This window comes from Camelina sativa, chromosome 12 (genome assembly GCF_030686135.1).
Source record: "Camelina sativa cultivar CO46 ecotype springtype chromosome 12, ASM3068613v1".
NCBI classification, from domain to species: Eukaryota; Viridiplantae; Streptophyta; class Magnoliopsida; order Brassicales; family Brassicaceae; genus Camelina; species Camelina sativa.
Window position 1 is genome coordinate 22,269,443 of NC_141891.1, and position 22,433 is coordinate 22,291,875.

Sequence of the window (22,433 nt, forward strand, 5' to 3'; positions counted from 1 at the left end):
TTTATTAATTTTCAAACATACAAAACATAATAAAACATTAATACATATTACAACAGAAGTGCAATTTATAAATAGAGAGAACGATTAATTTTAATACTAATTAGCTCCAAATTTTACCCAAATATTCTCAACCAAATCATCTTGTTGTATTCATATACAATGTCCCCACCCCCATAGATCATATTCGAAGTATATTGATCCAGTCCTGATATGATCTCTAAACTAGAAATACTCAAAATAGATTGCTTTAAATACTCGATAACCCAAAACCTCTGTGCATGGAGAGAGTTGAAAGAACAAACACTCGTCATTAATGATTAACAGCAAGTATTACAGAAATTGATGTAAAAAGATGAGTATGACAAAAAAAATGATTGCAGGATAGTTACCAAGTGTCTGGGGGTAACAAACCATTTGCTAGCTTACACAACAGAAAATTACAACGAATTTGAAGCAAAAAAAAACAGCAAGAACAACATCCTTGATTTGTTTCATCACTGAAGACATAAACTCTTTGGCTAAATCCAAGGAATGGTTGGTACATACTGAAAAATGACTCAACTGAAAAATGGTTGGACTCAAAACCTTTGTAACTAGATTGCAGTGGTTGGACTCAAAACCTTTGCAACTAGATTGCAGTGGTTGGACTCAACTGAAAAATGATCTCAGGATCAAACCTCAAACATAAGATCTTCGATTTGGTTAAAGTACATAGTAGCAGCCATCATTCTAGCTAACAAGCAAACATCTATAGTGACTTCAGGTGTACCCCTTGGGTTACCTGCAAAAACAAAGAGCTTGTGAGTCAGTGACATGAATAAAGCCATTGAGCGAGAATAAGAGAGCTATGGGAGAAGGACTTATAGAAATGTACCATCACGATCACCACCCATCCAGGAAGAGAACTGAATCAAGATCAGATTCAGTAGTAGCAGAGCTCTCATCAACAAAATCACCTTTCTTCAGTTTGTTGACCCTACGGCGATAAGCAATCTGAACTTCCTCATCGAAATTGGCTAAGTTTGTTGACCCTACGGCGATAAGCAATCTGAACATTCCCTAGCTCATCTAGCTTCTTCGGTTCATGCTTCCCTTCATATTCTGCAGAATGCTCATAAAGCGCTTGCATCTTTTTAAAACTCAAAGCTCTTGCATCTTTTCAAAACTCATGATCATAACCAAACTCAATATCACTAAACAAAAAAGAAACGCACAAGGAAGTGGAAACAAGATTGAGAAAGTGGGTTTCGTAAAAATCAAACCTTTGAAGATTTAGAGCTGTTTCTGGACAATTTAAGACCATGAGAGGAAGGTGTTGGAGTCATGGGCCAGTTAAGAGGAGAGAGCAGAGCAACATCAGATAATCTCTCTACAAAGTTTATAGCAGCAGGAAAAGGTGTAAGTGAGCAGCAGACACATATTGGACCGAAGGAGAAACGTTGATTGATCCTATAAAGAATTCATGGACCTTCAAACGGAGCTAAAACTGTTAACACTATATACCTAGTATTTATCCATATGAGTATGTCTCTAAGGGTAGCTCTTCACTTATAGAACTGGAACCAATTGGCTAAATTTCAAACCTTTGAAAAATCCAACAAGTATCCACCTATTTTATAAACAAACTAAACCTGGCTATGAGATGAATCAAAGCTAAGCTAAGAAGAGATGAAGAAAACAGAAACCTGGACTTTTGGAGACTCTTCCGGAGCTCTGAGACCGACTCAATCAGAAACTGGGCGGAAAGGCCCCGTCTTGTCGAATCCAGAAGATGACTTCCCGTAATCTCTAGGATCGAAGCAGTAAATGGGCAAAACGGAGACGCACTCGTCATTAGCGGAGCTGATAGCCTCGTTGTCGTGGACGCGGAGGTCGTTGCGGAACCAGACGAGAGAAGAACGGCAGAGAGAGGCGGCGAAGGAAGGATCAACGGGACGACGAGGAACGATGGAGGGAGGGGAGTGGAGAGAGTTAGCGGAGATTGATCCAATCTCTTCTGATTGAATCACCTACTCCTTCAAATCGCCACCGATCGGGAGAGAAAGAGAGAAAATTTTTTTTTTCCCTTTTGTATTATTCTCTTGGCCAACAACAAATGGACACGTAGCGTCTCTTATGATAGATTTCAGTCTGTTATATAAGAGAGTCTCTTCCATAATTTCTTTTCTTTTGATTTAATTTTAATCTACCAAAAATCTTAAAACCCCCCTTACAACCCCCGATAATCATGCCCTAAGGGCATCTCCATTGGGAGGCTCTTATTTTGAAGCTCTTATATTTTTTTTACTAGGTGCTGGCCCACGCAACGCGTGGGTTGTGGTGTAGTGTACTTTTTTTTTATGTTCTTGTCTTCCCCGTTTTCACTTTTGTATTATTTTGTTTTAAGTTGGCATATATGGGTTATCAAGTAACTTGTATATATAAACCATATCTTTATACCATTTCTTTTAGATATGTACAATTGTGGGGTTATATTTTATTTAGAGTGCGACAAATCCGTCTGCGGATTGGACCGCTTTTTATTTATCATTCAGCAAATATAGGTCGCAGTGGTGCAGTCCAAATAAAGCAGAGACAAGACCACAGCGGACCAACTGCGGACCACTTTTGCATACAAATAGAGTTAGTCCGCAGCGGTCTGTAGTCCGCCTAAAAAATGGAGCGGTTCAGACCGCAGATGGATTTGGCCGCCCTAACCGCAGTTACCATTCAAACCCTTAATGTTTCTTTTTTAATGTGGATAATAGTTGCTATTGTGTCTGAATTTAAATTATGTTTCAAGTATTGTTGTCTGAAGAATGATGAGGATGTTGTTTTTTGGTAGTGAGGATCCAATCGTTTCATTGACTGATACCTTTCCCAAAATATTTATTGTATTTTATATTTTCTCATTAACTGCTTATGTAATATATGGTTTTGAGTTAAGGAAATGATGGAGCGAAGTATGGATGTAAAATTTTAGTTATATAATTTCATATGTATATATATTATATATATGTGACTATAAGTTTAGCTAATTACAGTATTTTGTAATATTTAAATATAACCTTCCACATTGTTTTAAAGAAAAATAAATAAATTTGTGAGAGGAATGAATGTAGAATGATTGGATAAAAGTTATCTTTGTGTTAAATGGCTTTTCATGCTTTTTAAAGTGAGTTAATTATTATTATATTTGTCTTGACTTTTTAGAAAAGGATTCCAAGTGTTTCCTTCCAAATTTGAACTTACACATGGTTTTTTTTATTAACTCAACACTTAAGACATAATATTTCAAATATAAAATATTACTTTTGATATGACATACTAATTTAGTTTTCTCATATTATTTTATGAACTTCAGTTTGAGTGTTTTTCATAGTAATTAGTACACTCACATTGATGGAATTATAAAAATTTGGGAAAATGTTTATTTCGATTAATCATCTGCTTTTTTAAATATATTAAATAAGTATGTTTTCGTTCCTACAAGTAGGACAACATATATTAGAGTTTAACCATGGAGTTATGCAATGAAAATAGAACTTGTGATTGCAAGACAAAATAGTGATTTGTGATTGCAAGACAAAATAGTGATTTCCTTTCGCCTCTTAGGTTGTCTAGGCATATTATGCAGGTGTTGGTCTCGTGAGGGGATGTTTGTGTTTGTGCTTGAGTAGTTGATATTGAACTGGTTTTGTAGTGGTCTGTTGATTTTCAGGCGAAGATGATTGATGGTACTTTTGTATTGGGCGAGAGTGGTTTGAAAATCTGATATTTGCCATCGGATTCATTGTATGTTTCTTTTGTTATTTTGGTACTTATTTGCTCTATTTCTTTATATATATAATGTTCTCGGAGAGTACTCTTTGTATTTTGCATTTATGGGTTTTTATTTTGTATTACGTCATTTAGTAATAAGTTTCCGTTTTCCTTTGCTGGGTGTTTTACGTTTCGGTCATATAGAGATATTATTGTCGCTTTTAGAATTTGAGTTTAATTTGAATTTTAATGCTGCAGTCGTGGTTTATGGGGATAACGTACGGTCTTTTTTGTTTTGTATTTTGGGTGTGTGGGCCTCAATTAGGCCTTCGGTTTTTTTTTAAGAGGCCATTTTATATTTTTTTCCTGTTAGTCTGAGTATATATAGGGTCAACAAAGCCGGCATTTACTTGTTGGGTCGTTGATCAATTTTCGGGCTCTCTGTTCAAATAAGGGTCATCCATTTTTTTCACCTGGGCCCCTATCCCGTGTCGTTTTAATAGAGTTTCAAACAATAGGTACAATACAGAGTAATTGGAACAAATGTTAAAGTATCAAATTTTTTTCATCTGGGGATATTGTTTTCTCAGAAAAGTACAGAGTAAGTAAACGTTGTTTCAGGCCTAATCTGGCGACATTGCAATCCCCTGCCCAGTTTGCAGTTGTGATATTTTTTGTGGCCTGAAATGGGGTTGCTCTTTGTTTTTTTGTTTTCCTGTTACCACCAAAACAACTGGATTTTCAGTCGTGATGAAATAACATATAATAAAGAGACTGATAAAGTGTTGTCTGTTTTGCGCCTAAAAAAAAGTTTGAAGAGAGGGATACAGCCTCTTTGTTATAACGTACTTTTGGTAGTGGCGAGGTCTTGTTTCGCATATTTGGCTAAACGTCTTGATGTCCTGCAATAAGATATGTAAGATATGTAGAGGCTGTTATTTGTTCTGTGGGAAATATAGAAAAGAAGGCTTACTGTTTGTCCGTGGTAGACCGTTGAAAATTTCTTTGTAGACTACATTACTGACTGTTGATTGGTCATGAAGAGGCTTCATGTTTACGACCTTTAGCCCTTGGGCAGAAGTGACTCGTGAGAAGGCGACATACAGTTGTCCATTGCTGAAGACGGTACAAAGCCACCTTTTTTAGGAATATAGAATTTTTTTTATAATTTATAGTGTCAATTTTGTTTTTTATAAAGAGAATTGTTGACCCATTTAAGGGAAACAATTAAGAGGAAGATCGTGGCGTAATTAAGAGGATTTTGTCTCGTTTTTTTTTTATATGAGATGTGAGGAGTTACGATTTTATAACATTTAAGGAGATCATGGTTAAATTTTGTTTGTATGGAAATAAATGAGTGACGATTTGGCTACATTTTAGGAGATGGTATCAACTATTTAATGGTAACAATTAAAACCAAGATCGTGGAGCAATTTAAGAGTCATTAAATTAGAAAACCTAGTAAATATCGAACAGCCAATAAGAAAAGATCGGAACTCTACTTTTATATATATGATTAAAAAGTGTACTTTTACAAAATAAGAAGTTTTTGTTGTTGAATAAAATTAGGAAAAAAGATAGTGAGCTACACAAAGTATAGCTGAATACATGACCGCACATCCCAACTTTAAAAACGTATAGCTAACTACACAAAGTAAATGTATTGCATGGTCACATGTATCAACTATATGATGGCATGTGCTCAACATCATGATCATTTTATTCTGGTATACGGTTTGTCAGAATCCGGCATTGATTAAGTCTGGCCGACGTTGACTAGGTCTGACCGGTGTTGACCAACAATTTTCTTATTTTTTAGTATTTTAAACAAAAAAAAATTGTTTTGTTGAATCATTTATGGTTAAAAAAACATATCTATATCCAATGTAAAGATATATTATATATGTTTAATGCATTCAATCTTATAATAGTTAGTTTTTTTTTAAGTTCAAAACTTAAATAAAACTGAAAATAAAAATCATTAACAGTTTTTAAGATATTGAAACCTAAACTAAAACCGGAAAATTCATGTTATAATAAATAAAATATGGAAATTACATATTATACATTGTTAACCAAATTTTTTTTTTTTTAAATTATTTAAATGCAAAAAATATTCTTCAATATCAAAATCATTATATGAACTCGTTAGAATCAAACCCAAATTATATCAAAATCATTAGAACTACTGAAATAAAAGTCATTTACTCATACACTAGGATATTTTTTAAAAAAGTTATATTGTTTGAGACAATATTTACTTAATATTGCAATTATTTGGTAAATTTACATATATCTTTCTGAATACTAATTATTTTAGAATATTATAGTATTTTAATTTTTTTGATGTATATTACAGTTATATATTGTTTGTTTGTTTGTTTTATTTGCATCATTATTTTGTGAAATATTTTAAAGTAATTATAATATTGTAATTGTGAGCAAATAAAATTTCTTAATTTATCAACCACATAAATTTAGTTTTACCAGCCCACTGATGTGGAACATTAAAACACACATTTTTTCTTCATAGATTGAATAAGATATTTTTGTTTTTAAAAATTCAAATCACAACATATTCATAAAAAATTATAAGGTTAGTTTCATATTTGTACTTCTCAATTAATATAGTAGGATATGTGGTAAAATAAAAGTTTTAATATCTTAAAAATTTTGGTTTTTAATTTATTTATAGTTAAGTTTTACAATTGAAAACAAAAACTATTATAAGATTGATTGCATTAACAAATATAAAATATATATTTATAATGAATATAGATATTTTGTTAATTATTAAAAGGCCATAAATTATTCTATAAAACAGTTTTATTTTTTCCTTTCTAATACTATAATAAAATAATTTGTTTTTAAAAAAAATTGGTTGGTCAACATTGGTCAACGCCGGATTCTGATAAACGATATACCGGAATAAAATGATAATGATGTTGAGCACATGCCATCATATTGTTGGTATATGTGACCATGCAATACATTTACTTGGTGTAGTTAGCAATACATTTTTAAAGTTGGGATGTGTGGCCATGTATTGAGTGACACTTCGTGTAGCTGAGCATCTTTTTCCATAAAATTATACTCTTCCATTGGTAGACTCTTATTAGGGTTCTTAATTTTGAAAAAAAAAATATTTTTAAAATATAATTAATTTAAGTAGAACAATTAGTTTAAATATTTTATTAAAATGGAAAATTATTGCATTTCATAAACTTTTAAACATACAAAACATAAAAACATATTAAAATAGAAGTAGGAATTACAAATGGAGAAAAAGTTTAGTTGTAATCTTGATTTGTGCCAAACTTTTGCTAGATATTCTCAACTAAATCATCCTTCAATTGTTCATGTTTTTGTTGATTACGAAATTCCTTCCGCTTGCTGAGCATGGTCATCATATTGCTGACATTTGAAGGTATATCAGTTGAAACTGTAGAGTCCACATGTGAAGTTCTGTGTGCTTCTGCTTGTGCGAATTCTGTTGGATCAATCTGTGTATATCCATCTCGTTCGTCTTCTACTATCATGTTGTGAAGTATGATACACGCTCTCATTATCTTTTCAATTGTTTCCTTATCATGGACAAGAGCCGGGTTTTTGACTATGGCGAAGCGAGCTTGCAAGACTCCAAAAGCACGCTCGACATCTTTACGGACAGCTTCTTGACATGTAGCAAACAAGGATGCCTTTGGATCTGCTGGAATCTGAATAGATTGGATAAAAGTAGCCTATTTTGGATAAATACCATTGGTGAGATAGTAAGCCAAATTATACTCCCGGCCGTTGACAATGTTATTTACTTTCAGAGCATGACCATGTAGTATATCATCAAATACTGGAGAGCGATCAAGAACATTAATATCGTTTAATGTACCTGAAGGTCAAAAAAACGCGTGCCATATCCACAGATCTTGTGGCGCTACAGCCTCTAAAACAATGGTTCGCTACATATATTTTATTTTGTTAACACACAAACCAAAAACGTGTGTAACTGCATGCCTTGTTGGTCATACACAACTGCAGGCCTACCACGAAGATGTAGAATTCCCTATTGACTAAAAGGGCAAGCCTAAATCATGAAACCATATACATTCACATAGAGACAATTAAAGAAGAGAGGCTAAATCGAGAAAAATTGTTCTAATTTTCATGGAGAAATTCTCAGACTATGTAAAACTGGAAAACTAACCTGCGAGGCATTAACACGAAGATCCCAAAGTATGACACTTCGGTCGAGAGAAGCAGACATGAGGAGACATACAAAGCGATACAACCCTGAAACAGAAGAACATTTTCGATCGATGTTCACATTACTAGTGTAAGTAGGTAGGTAAAAAACATATATCTAATTCCCAATTCAATAGGTGATATCTGTAACATCCGTGAACCAAAATTGGGGATTTTGAGGATGGGTGTCGATCGACACCAGGATAGTGTCGATCGACACCAGCTTTTCTGGTTCGACCAGATCATTGAATTCGACCATATCGTTTAATTCGTCAATTTGGGTCGGTTTTGTTTAAGGAAAACCATTGAACCGTCATATTTAAGTGGGGGAATGACCTAGGTCGTGTTTTTGGTGGTGTTACGCCGTTTGAGACAGAGAGAAAAGGAGAGGAAGTGTTCTTGAGGTTTTTGGGAGAGATTGTGGGATTTCTAGGATTGTGGGGTGAGATATGTTCCTGTGGAGTGGAGAGCTAGAGCTAAAGACGAAGGAGAAGCTTCCTAAGGTGTTGGATTCGTCATCTTTTGGTCAGAATCTTCCTGCAAAGAGGTGAGTGCATGACCATGGCTTAGCTAAGCCTAAGAATCCTTTGTTTGCTTGATTTGTTGTGTTTTGTGGTGTTGTTCTTGCTCGTGGTGGTTGTGTTATGGTTATTATAGGTTCCTGAAGCTTTTGGATGAGTTTGGAACGGATTGGAGAGGATTGGAAACAGAGATTCGATGATCGACTTTGAGTAGAACGTGTCTGCGGGATCGGTGTCGATCGACACCATGTTTGGGCCAGTGTTGATCGACACCACACTGGTGTCGGTCGACACCAACTTGTGTGTTGCGATGTTTTCCCGGTTTGTTGTGTTTATTTGCTGTTTGTTAAACACTGGAATCTCAGTTGCTTGTGTGTATAGCCTAGTAGATGGGAGGATTGCCTCACTAAGTATTTGTGATAATACTTACGCATCTCAATTGTTGTTTGTGGTGTGCAGGTTTGTGACGTGGAATCATGGCGATGAGGAGGAGGATGATCTAGGGTCTCGTTTGTGTGTTGTTGGTTATATGTGATTTATGTTGGAACCTTGGTTAGAGTGATGTTAGGTTGTTGTTTAGAATGGTTAGGAATGTTATTGTATTGATGATATGATAGTTTTGTATTATTGTTGTGTTTCCGCTGTGCTTATTGGTTGTTATTGGTTTAATGATAAGTTGTGGTTTGGGTCGGTTTAATTAAGTAGTATGGGATGCTTAATTATATATTGTATTTATTATTAAAAAAAAAAAACGGGTCGGGTCGTTTCAATTTGGTATCAGAGCCTTTATGGTTCTAGGATGGTTAAGTGGATGGTTAGAGCGGTTAGGAATTTAATTGGGTGAATTATTTTCCTGTTGCTTGATACATGTTGTTGTGAGATAGAAATTGATTATGAGTAGTTAGTCAATTTATTGTGGTATGGAGTCCTAGTATCATCCTCTTCGAGCCTTCAATGAGATTCCATGGTAAGTGATTTTGTGTGATGTTATTTGTGTAGTGTTTTTTTAGCTTTTGTGTGGGAGGTGCAGTTGGCTATTGAAAGTTGTTGGAAAGTGGTGGATCACGCTGGTATCGGGAAATACCGTTGGCGGTGATTGGTGGGTGTGGATGTTTTTCAAATGAAGTTCTTTTGGATTTTTGACTTGTGTGTCATGTGGAAAGCAATTTGCGTGGGATTTCTAAAATTGGAAAGTTTCCATAAATGGAAAGTTTTTTTTTTGGCAGCTAGAACTTGTCCATTTTTGGAAAGGGTGCGGGGGGACATCCACAGTGTTTGAGATGTTTGGAGTTAGGCCTGGGGGTGGCCATGACAGTGGTGACATTCTGGGAGAGATTATGGTGTTGGTAGGACATTGAGGTGTTCTACACGGATCACGGGGGGTGGTCCCGGTTGGAGAAATGCTTATAGATGTTATGACCGATTGCTATAAGGGTGGGGGGTCCTAAACAACTCATGAGGAGATGGGGGTTCTCCTAAGGGGACAGGGGGTTCCCTAGATACCGATAGCTTGAGGGACTGTGGTCTTGAGGGTGGCAGAGGAGATGGGGGTTCTCCTGAGGAGATGGGGGTTCTCTTGGTACCAAGATCTCGAGGGTGACGACCTGAGGGTGAGACGGTATGACTCGAAGAAGGGGGGTCTGAGAGTGTGCTCGAAGACAGGGGGGTCTGAGAGTGTGATCGGTATGGCTTGAAGGTTACGACCTAAGAGCAGATGAGTTGGTGACAAAAGTTTCAAGGACGTGGGGATAAGCATTGTAACCGGAAGTGGATTAAGTAGATTGATGGGGGTTCAATCTCAGATTTTCCATTGTAACCGGAAGTGGATTAAGGAGATTGATGGGGGTTCAATCTCAAATTTTTCTATTGTGACCGGATGTGGATTTAGGAGATTGATGGGGGTTCAATCTCAGGTTTCAGGTTGAGATCGGGTGCGGGATCTCGGAATTGATGGGGGTTCAATCTCGGGGTTGTTGTGTGTGAACCGGGAGGGTCAGGTGGATGCTGGTCGGGGGACCAGAGTTGTGATGGTTGAGAGAGTCTGGTTTGAGTTGACCGGTAGATTCTGGTTTGGTTTGACCAATGGGGTCTGATTGTGTTGACCAGTGGGGTCAGGGTGGTTTGGACCAGTGGTGTCCTGGTTGCTGTAGACCAGATGGTTGGATGGTGCAAACCGTTGCGATGGTGGTTTGATGAGTTTTGTGGATGAGTGGCGGTGTGTTCAGATTCGAGGACGAATCTTTTGTTAGAGGGGGAGAATTGTAACATCTGTGAACCAAAATTAGGGATTTTGAGGATGGGTGTCGATCGACACCAGGGTAGTGTCGATCGACACCAGCTTTTCTGGTTCGACCAGATCATTTAATTCGACCAGATCGTTTAATTCGTCAATTTGGATCGGTTTGGTTTAAGGAAAACCATTGAACCGTCATATTTAAGTGGGGGAACGATCTAGGTCGTATTTTTGGTGGTGTTATGCCGTTTGAGACAGAGAGAAAAGGAGAGGAAGTGTTCTTGAGGTTTTTGGGAGAGATTGTGGGATTTCTAGGCTTGTGGGGTGAGATCTGTTCCTGTGGAGTGGAAAGCTAGAGCTAAAGACGAAGGAGAAGCTTCCTAAGGTGTTGGATTCGTCAGAATCTTCCTGCAAAGAGGTGAGTGCATGACCATGGCTTAGCTAAGCCTGAGAATCCTTTGTTTGCTTGATTTGTTGTGTTTTGTGGTGTTGTTCTTGCTTGTGGTGGTTGTGTTATGGTTATTATAGGTTCCTGAAGCTTTTGGGTGAGTTTGGAAAGGATTGGAAACGGAGATTCGACGATCTGCTTCGAGTATAACGTGTCTGCGGGATCAGTGTCGATCGACACCAAGTGGGTTTCGGTCGACACCATGTTTGGGCCAGTGTCGATCGACACCACACTGGTGTCGGTCGACACCAACTTGTGTGTTGCGATGTTTTCGCAGTTTGTTGTGTTTATTTGCTGTTTATTAAACACTGGAATCTCAGTTGCTTGTGTGTATAGCCAAGTAGATGGGAGGATTGCCTCACTAAGTATTTGTGATAATACCTATGCATCTCAATTGTTGTTTGTGGTGTGCAGGTTTGTGACGTGGAATCATGGCGATGAGGAGGAGGATGATCTAGGGTCTCGTTTGTGTGTTGTTGGTTATATGTGGTTTATGTTGAAACCTTGGTTAGAGTGATGTTAGGTTGTTGGATAGAATGGTTAGGAATGTTATTGTATTGATGATATGATAGTTTTGTATTATTGTTGTGTTTCCGCTGTGCTTATTGGTTGTTATTGGTTCAATGATGAGTTGTGGTTTGGGTTGGTTTAATTAAATAGTATGAGATTCTTAATTATATATTGTATTTATTATTAAAAAAAAAAACGGGTCGGGTCGTTTCAATATCAAACCTGTCTTTATGCCCTTTAAAGTAGCCAAGGATCCGATTATCATACATTCACTAGGTTCATCAATTCAAGGTTAAACTCAGACAATACACCATCCTATCTAATAGCGACACTCGACACAAAGTATGAATTAAGCAATGGACAAGATCGATGGAAACATACAATTTATGCCTAAATTACACTTCATTCATGGCTAATTTTGTTAATCCTAATAAAAATCATGCCTACAAACAAAACAAAAGAGATATTGAAGAACCCTAATTTTAGAAAATCCAAAAACCTAATTTCGAAAATTGTTATAAAACAAGAATTCAAATAAATAGAAACATGAAATTACCATCAGATGGAGATTAGTTCATCAAATTCTCGAAAAGCAGTGAATGAAACGCTTTGATTTGGTGGAAAAAACTCTCAACGAGTCAACGGTTCCATATCCAAACTCGTCAATAGATCAGAACTTCTGATGTGTTGTTCTGATTGCTCAATCATCACCTCTGACTGAAGATTGTTTAATCAAAAAGAGCAAAGAACGAAGATTGGTTAATCGCAAATATGAGAATTTGGAGAAGTGAAAGAACGGTGTCGCGACAGAGATGGGGAGAAGAAAGAGAAAAAACGAAAAAAAAAAGAAAAAAAATTGATTTTTATATCAAAAATAAAACCAATCATATGTCTACACGTAACAATAAGTTAACAATAAGAGTTGATCTCAAAACTTACTAATTAAGAGGCAACTCTTATGTTTTAAATCAGTTTTGATTTATTTTTTGTCTCAAAAAAATAAGAGTCCTTGCTAAATCCTCCCAATGGACTTGCTCTAAGAGCCTTACAGATCAGAGTCACAATGTTGGGCATAGTTTGTAAGGGATGACAATTTTTGCCTAACCGTTTTTTAAATTGGGAAAAAAGCTAAAAAATTTCCCATCTATTTTTTTTTTGGAAGTTTAATACTTGGTCTTTTTTGTTGGAAGAAAAATACTTCATCTAATTAGTGTTGGTCTAAAAATACCTCATTTTTAATATTGTTGGTAATTTCCTAACCGTGACTTAACATCCGTTAAAGAATTAGTCAACAGTGTTACTTTATAAATACACGTATTAAATACATATATACGACTTCTAAACAGAAATTAATGTTTGGATTCTCATGGTGTGGTGGTAACAAAAAAATTATTTGCTCAAAGAAACCTGGGTTTGAATCTACCCTCTGAAATTTGTACCTATTTTTTTGTAATTAGTGGCAAACTCGTAAATACATCATCTTCTTTATTCTTATTACTGTAGCAGCGGTGGCCGGCGGTGGTATGCAACCGTCGATTAAAGTTGAACCACCAAATAGATCTGAGGTTCTTGCATCTTTATTCTTCGTCTGGTGAGACAGAACTAACCTGCGAGTGTAAGAATAGCCAACCCCAAAACAAAAGCTCCAATCGCAATGCCTAGGTATCTCTTCCGCTCTTGCCGCCGCCACGCCTTCTCACTCCTTACTCGAAACTCGACCCTGCCGACATTACTCCTCTTTCTCAACCCGTCCCGCCGTAGCCACCACCATGCCATCGGAGATCTGTTCGTTGGTTCAATTGACGGTTGGACATCACCGCCGCTGCTAATGAAGAAGAAGATATATTTACGAATTTGCCATTAGTTAAAAAAAATTGGAAAAATAAAACGCATATGCATTGATTCGAACCCAAGTTCAGATTGGGAACCAAACTCTTTGTTACCACTAGACCATGAGAAACTGTTCATTATGATTATTTGCTAACAAGTTATATATATCTACTAGATCAGGACCCGCAATACACCGACAAATTTTATTTTATTTTTTACAAATATAATATATATACTATTGAAGTATAATTTCTGTCTAAGTTTGTTGTCTAGTTATATTCAAAAATTTATCTATCAATAAGAATTAATAATATGTGTATAAGTGAATGATATTATGTTATTTAATGTATATATTAATATAATTTTTAAGTTTAAAAATGTATATATTTTTTTTAGGTCTAGGAGAAGACCTAACCAAAAAAATTTTGACCCGCGGTGAACCCGACTATAAAAATGAACTAGGTACCAACCCGCATATAGTGCGGGATAAATTGATGCATATAAGATATTTTTAATAATATTATTATTTGAATTTAAGATTCGTTTGTGTAAAACAAAATTTGTAAGTAAAATTTATTTTTTCGTTTATTCAAGTTTGTGTTTATCTTGTTTAAATATATATTTGACATGTGGAATATATTAAAGGTGAAAAAGAATTTCAAAGTGGTAGAGAAAATTTTGATGTCTATTGTGTTTCTAAAATTAAATTTACATATTTTATGTTTCACATTGTTATCTACGTCAGTACGATTATTGTGATAATTTATTCTATTGTTTATTTTAAACATAGTTGAATAGTCATCAGACTTTTTCAAAATAGGAGAATAACTTTAGCATTTCAAAAAATTAAATAAATGGTTTATAATTTTTTTGCGAAAGGTAATTTACTTTTAATAATTAAATAGGTTATGAAAGTGAAAATTAAGCACATTTTTGGATTTTAATAGTTGATTATTTTTTTCATTTTTAAAACTAATAGAAAAAAACACTGCCTCATATTTTTCAGTGGCCTATTTATGTAAATAATAATAAGAAGTAAATGCATTTATTAAAAAGGTACATAAATCTTATGAGCGCGACACCTCAGCTTTTTGGTGAGAGTGTTTCTCTATTAATATATAGGGGATATGGATCAATTTAATGCAATAACATTAAATGCTCAAACTTTCCAAAACTGATTTAAATGGTAAAAACTGCTGCAAAAATACTAGTACAGATTTAACATGTGTATTTATAAAGTAACACCGTCGACTAATTATTTAACATCTGTTTACGGATGTTAAGTCATGGTAGGAAATTACCAACAACTTGAAAAATGAAGTATTTTTAGACCAACACTAATTAGATGAAGTATTTTTTTTCCAACCAAAAAAGACCAGGTATTAATACATACTTAAAAAAAACTAAAAATTTGGAGAATGTTTTTTTTTTCATAAAATACTTAGTAACAAAAACTATACCCTATAAAACGAAACCAAATCAACCAAATCATAATGTGTAAAATTGTGTTTTTAAATATAAGAAAATAGCAAAATTTAAATTAACTTTAATGAAATGGCAAAATCTATAAATGCCACTAAACAAGTCTTTATCTCATAATTAACTCTATTTTTTAATCATTGGGTCAGGCTTTGTATACAATCTAGTAAAGTGGTGTCTATTATCTAGTCATAAAAAAAAATGATGTGAATCAATTACAAGAAAATCAATATTTCACAAATTTCTTATGGATTTAGGACTGAAATTTAGCAGTTATATTTATATACAAATACATTTTTGCCTTAATATTCTTTTTTGGTTTGTGTTTGTCAAACCCAAACGAAAAACAATGGATCTGATGGTGGTGACGATGAGATCAAATGATGTTTGCAATTGGAGTTCTTGGGTTCATTAGATATTATGTCCTCATGGTTTAGTTTCTTTTATTCAAAAAGCAATTAATTGAACTCATTGGATCAGAGATGGTGTTGGCGACTGATGTTTCGAAGGCAAAGGAGTTGTGTTTCGACTTTTGAGTGACGAAGATGATGTTGATGGAGCATGATGGTGAGAAGCAAGGATTATGGCTGAGAAAGCGAGGATAGTGGTCATGAGAGGAAGCAAAGGTTTTGGTCGAAAGAAGAAAAAGGTTGTGATCGGTAGAAGAATGAAGGAGAAGATATAGAAGACAAGAGCATAACAGTCATTTTCCATATCCTAAAAATGTCTAAAATCATAAAGCTGGAAAATAGTTCCAAATTTAAAAGTTTCACCCATAGAACCCTAAATCAATAATTAATCCCAATGAAAGATCGAATTCTTATTTTCAAGAGGACTAGTGTAGCGACATCTAACCCTTGACAATATGAGAAAAATCAGACATGAAAATCATACTATACTAAAGAGTAAAGCACAAGTAGATATTGTATTTTGAGCATCGAGAATAACGAGAAATATAAGGAAACAAACATTTTATTGAATCAAGTCAATAATTTTGGCATGGTAAACTTCCAATATCAAAAATAATTTTGAAGATTATAACATTATAGATTCTGTTATAAATATTTGAAAATTCAACAACTAGGAAAAGGTATATCACAAGCCGCTAAACCTCTTTTAGCAGCTGTAATATACTTACCAACCGATAGATATTTCAAGAATCACATAAACACGATTGTTGTTCTTTCCGTTTTTCGCAACATCCTTTTGAAGATGAGGTTTCGGTTGTTACTGTCGACTTGCATATTTGAAGATCTGCCACAACGCATGCCGCTCTCATTTCAGCCTCCAAAATTATTGTTTTGGTTAGAGCAAGTAACAACAGAGCGAAGGCCATGAACACTATTGTAATGAATTTCATGTCTTGAAACCATAATGACTTCTTTCTATATAATTTTATTTCAATTTCTTGCAGATGTTTGAGATTTTGATTATGGAATATGCTCACAGAACGGTGCAGTTATATAGGGGTATGGAGAGATGGAGTAGTGTTTTGCAATAATCAAGTAAATTTTTTTGGGGTAAAAAGCAAATGTCTTTTTTATTTTTATTCAGCTTTAATTCATAGATATGTGATACAATAATTAATGAAAATGTGTATGATTATCAAAACTTTAAAACAATGTCATTTTGTATTAATTATAAATATATGTATAGACATATATAATTTAGATTTTTTAGCGTCATATATATATTTTATATTTGTGTATGATACAAATGTATATTGATATTAAAAAGTATCTTTGAAAATATTCAAACAGTAATTGTGAAGTAAATAATAAAATAATTTGTAAAATAAATAAATAAATAAATAAATCTATGTCGAATCTGTAAATTTATGTAAACCGGGGCACTAAATTAGATTTAATAAATCAAGATTAAGGGAGTGATTGGGAGAACTTCAAAAACTTTATATTTAATTTAAAGTTTTAACAGCAAAAAAGTTACCCATCATGTTTTTAGAGTTTTATTTGTTTTTAACAGTTTTTGAAGTCTAACTGCTCACTTTTTATTTATTGGTGTACACTTAATTTTTTAAAGTCACAAATGTGAGACTTGTTCAGACTGTAGAAAAAAGAAGAAGGTGTTTCCCCCATAATGATTTCAACCTTCTTTTGCAATCTATGTATAATTTAACATAAACTTTGTTTTTTGTTATTTTGATATCAATTTTTCATAATTATTTTTGTATCATTGACCATCATAAACCATTATCAATTACATCTGAGTGATGGTTGTTCCATCCACAAACCTAACCATATCTTTATATGGGTTAATTATTTTTTATTTGTTGTTAATGAATTTTACTATTTCTTTAAACTTTTATTTTAAAGAAAATTTATTATGTTGCCACATAAATTGAATTTTAGCACAATTTTTATTTATAAAAAATTTGTAATAAATATAACAGTCACAGTTTCTACACTTTTTTGTTACTAATCGTATTTTAACAGCCAATGTTTAATAGTTTATACAATTAAAATTTCTACAACAAAAGTTTATGCAGTCAAGTTACTCAAGTAACTACAACCAAAAGTAAATGTCTTTACTAATCGGTCCCTAAGAATATGGGTCATGATAGCGAACTCGAAAATAATGAAATTTTTTCTCTCTCGCTCATGTCAACAAAAATAATGATTATTAGTCATTAGAAACAAATACTAAAATCTTCATATTTTCTTCAAAATGTTAACTCTATTGAAAAGGAATTATAACAGCCTTACAAATCATAGTCAAAATGACGAACAACATCATTTGATTCATCCTAATATGGTGGGCATAGTTTAATCATTGGGACATGCCTAATATGAAACTCAAAAGTTCGCGAAAAAAAAACTATGTTTCTTCTATGGAAAGCAGTTCGGAATGCTTAGCCAGTAGGTGAGGATCTTCTCCATCGTCATGTAAGTGACTCGATGAAATGTCCTTATTGTGAAGCCAATGAAGCGACTTTACATCTCCTGCTCTAGTGTCCGTTTGCAAAACGAAACTTGGAATTGGCTCCCTTTCAAAATAGCTTGAATCTGGAAGGTATCACATCACTAGAAGAAGGAATCATGGAAGTTAAGAAACTCTTTTGTTTACCCCCACTGGAGTAGGCGACAGACCTCTCTTTCCATTTCTCTTCTGAGCAATCTGGACCTCCCGTAACCAATTGATTTTCAACAAATAGCATATTTCAGTGGAAGAAGCCCTAATGAACGCCATTATGCGAGCTTAGGAATGGAAAAATGCCCAACCCCTCAAAACCTGATCCAATCGCCACCCCCAAATTATCTAGATCCATCAAACCCCACAGAATTGCTCGACCAGTTACACGCATGTTTCTTGGAAAGAATGTGGATAGACGGGAATCCGCTAGATCTGTAAGGACCAACTAGATAGGACAATCTTTGAACGCTCCGCCTCGTTGTCGAAAATTTGCTCACTATTGGTGGCCGAAGCCAGGGCAACTCTAGCGGCGGTTGGAGTTGCAATTGCATCGGGCACCAAGACTATCTCATTTGGTTATGACTCATTAACCCTAGTCAAAGCTTCAAATCAGAAGCTCTACCATAAGGAATTTCATGGGATTGCTCATGATATCCTCTCTATATCCTTTAATTTTGATGTTTGTTCTTTCTACTTTATAACTTGATCCCTCAATCGCCATCATGCTTTGGCTAAAGGGGATTTTTCCCTTCTTTGTACGGAAACATAAGTTTTTAAGTGAGGTCAATTTTCTAGGTCAATAATAGATGAATAATAATAAAAAAAAAAAAGAAATCTAGGTCAATTTTCTAAAGTCACCAAAATGAAACTTTTTTGGAATGTAGAAAAAAATAATAAAAAGTATGTATTTTTCTCTTTTTATTCCTGTATGATTGTAACCTTCTTTTGCAATCTATGTATAATTTAACATAAATACATAAATATTATATGATTAGTTAACAACAGATTTTTCTTTTATTATTTTGGATTCAATTTTTCATAATTATTTTTGTATCAAAAACCATCGTAAACCATTATCAACTACATCTGAGTGATGGTTGTTCGATCCAAAAACCTAACCATATCTTTAGATGGGGTTAATTATTTTTATTTGTTGTTAATGAATTTTTCTATTTCTTTAAACTTTCATATTTTAAAAGATTTATTATGCTACCACATAAATTAATTTTTAGCTCAATTTTCTTTTATAAAAATATGTAATAAAAATAACAGTCACGGTTTCTACACCTTTTTGTTACCAATCATATTTTAACAATCAAAATTTATACACTTAATTCTTTTACAACAAATATTTATGCAGTCAAAGAAACTATAGCCAAAAGTAATTATAGTTACCAATCGGTCCCTAAGAATATGGGTCGAGATAGCGAACTGGAAGAGAGTACAAAATTTTTCTCTCTCGCTCAAGTCAGCAAAAACATTGAGTTTTAATGCTTATCTCTTTGTCATTAGAGACAAATACTAAAAAACGTTCCTATTTTCTTAAAAATGTTAACTCTATTGAAAATGAATCATAACAGCCTTACAAATCACAGTCACAATGATGAAAAATATCATTTGATAAATCCTATATATGTTGGACAAATTTTAATCTTTAAGACATGCATGACTAATATGAAACTCAAAATCTAGTAAGCCGTATCTCTACCTAGTAACAAACTGAAGAACGAAAAAAAATAGTGAATTTTATTTTCAAGGTGACTAGGGTTAAGACATTCCGACCCTTGTTGATATCGGAGAAATCAGCCACAAAATTATACTCTATCAAAGAGTAAAAACAAGTCAATATTGAATTTTGAGGATCGACACTAATGATATATATTAGAAAACAAACACTTTATTGTATTAGGTCAATAACCTTGACATAATAAACTTCCAATCTCAAATATGATTTTGATAATTATAACATTAACAACTAGGGAAAGGTATATCACAAGCTGCTAAGACTTTTTTGGCAGCCGTAATATACTGACCAGCCGATGGGTCTTTTAAGTAATCACAAAAACACGACTGTTGTTCTTTCAGTTTTGCGCAACATTCCTTCGAAGGTGGACTTTCAGTTGTTACCGCGGACTTGCATATTAGAAGATCTGCCAGTACACATGTTGCTTTCTCTTCTTCCCCCAGAATCAATGTTTTGGTTAGAGCCAAAGACGACATAGTGAAGGCGATGAATACAAATGTAATGAACTTCATGTCTTGTAATCTTAGTGTCTCCCTTCTATTTACTTCTATCTCAATTGTTTGAAAATATTTGAGATTTTGACTATGAAATATTCAAAGGATGGTAAAGATATATATAGAGGGTATGTAGATATGGACTAATGTTTTGCAATAGTGTGCTTTTTTTTGAAAAAAGATATTGTCTTTTATAGTTTTATTTATACTTAATGATTTCAAATCTATGTGATACAATTGTTTTTGTAAATATATGTGTGCTATTTTAAATGAAAGTGTATTTTTTTGTGGTAAAAGACAATGTCTTGTGTCTTTTTATTTTAACTTTAGTGCATATCATATCTATGAGATATAATTATAGATGAAAGAGTGTATTACTCAAGCTAAACTAAGTGTGCTTTTTTGTTGGATAAAAGCTAGTGTTTTTTTTGTCTTTATATTTACTTTTTTAGTGCATTTCATATCTATGTGATATAACTATTAATGAAAATGTGTAAAATTAGCAATTTTTTTAAACAAAGTCATTTATGATATTAATTGTGAACATCTACTTATATATAGTTTTTTGAATTGTGGACGATACTAATCAATATAATTTTTTGATATCAAAAGTATTTATAGAAATTTGAAAATTTTCAAAAATTAATTATAATAGTAACATAACTTGTAAAGTAAATAAAACAGATTATCAAGGTCAAACCCTATGTTCGGTTATTTTGAAGCTTTGAGGGCTGAGGAGGAAGAGGAAATCACTGCTCCCTATGAAACCCATATTCTTTTAAGTGGAAGCAAATATTTGGTCACTCAAAAGTTCGCAAAAAAAACTATGTTTCTTCTATGGAAAGCAGTTCTGAATGCTTAGCCAGTAGGTGAGAATCTTCTCCATCGTCATGTAAGTGACTCGATGAAATGTCTTTATTGTGAAGCCAATGAAGCGACTTTACATCTCCTGCTCTAGTGTCCGTTTGCAAAACGAAACTTGGAATTGGCTCCCTTTCAAAAAAGCTTGAATCTGGAAGGTATCACATCACTAGAAGAAGGAATCATGGAAGTTAAAAAACTCTTTTGTTTACCCCCACTGGAGTAGGCGACAGACCTCTCTTTCCATGGCTCATCTGAGCAATCTGGACCTCCCGTAACCAATTGATTTTCAACAAATAGCATATTTCAGTGGAAGAAGCTTTAATGAACGCCATTATGCGAGCTTAGGATTGGAAAAATGCCCAACCCCTCAAAACCTGATCTAAATCCCATCCCCAAATTATCTAGATCCATCAAACCCCACAGAATTGCTCGACCAGTTACACGCATGTTTCTTGGAAAAAACGTGGGACGGGAATCAGCTAGATCTGTAAGGACCAACTAGATAGGACAATCTTTGAACGCTCTGCCTCGTTGTCAAAAAATTTGCTCACTATTGGTGGCCGAAGCCAGGGCAACTCTAGCGGCGGTTGGAGTTGCAATCACATTGGGCATCAAGACTATCTCTTTTGGTTCTGACTCATTAACCCTAGTCAAAGCTTCAAATCAGAAGCTCTCTACCATAAGGAATTTCATGGGATTGCTCATGATATCCTCTATCTCTTTTAATTTTGATGTTTGTTCTTTCTACTTTATAACTTGATCCCTCAATTGCCATCATGCTTTGGCTAAAGGGGATTTTCCCCTTATTTGTACGGAAACATAAGTTTTTAAGTGAGAAACTGTATTCCCCCCCCCCCCTAAAATAAAAGAAATCTAGGTCAATTTTCTAAAGTCACCAATGTGAAACTATTTTGGACTGTAGAAAAAAATAATAAAAAGTATGTATTTTTCTCTTTTTATTCCCGTAATGATTAATTTTTTATATTTTTGTATCAAAAACCATCGTAAACCATTATCAACTACATCTGAGTGATGGTTGTTCGATCCAAAAACCTAACCATATCTTTAGATGGGGTTAATTATTTTTATTTGTTGTTAATGAATTTTTAAATTTCTTTAAATTTTCATATTTAATAATATTTATTATGTTACCACATAAATTAATATTTAGCTCAATTTTCTTTTATTAAAATATGTAATAAAAATAACAGTCAATATTTCTACACGTTTTTGTTACCAATCGTAATTTAACAGTCAAAATTTATACACTTAATGTTTTTACAACAAAAATTTATGCAGTCAAAAAAACTATAGCCAAAAGTAACTATTGTTACCAATCGGTCCATAAGAATATGGGTCGAGATAGCGAACTGGAAAAGAGTACAAATTTTTTCTCTCT

At 33.9% G+C, this 22,433-nt stretch overlaps 1 pseudogene across 1 annotated transcript; it reads right to left on the reverse strand.

Annotated features, from left to right (window-relative positions):
* Positions 1-19,809: 19,809 nt before the first annotated feature.
* LOC109128161 (non-specific lipid-transfer protein 2P pseudogene) lies at positions 19,810-20,336 on the reverse strand (annotated as a pseudogene). The gene has a single exon (XR_015574169.1). The product of XR_015574169.1 is annotated as a non-specific lipid-transfer protein 2P pseudogene (transcript).
* Positions 20,337-22,433: the final 2,097 nt, after the last annotated feature.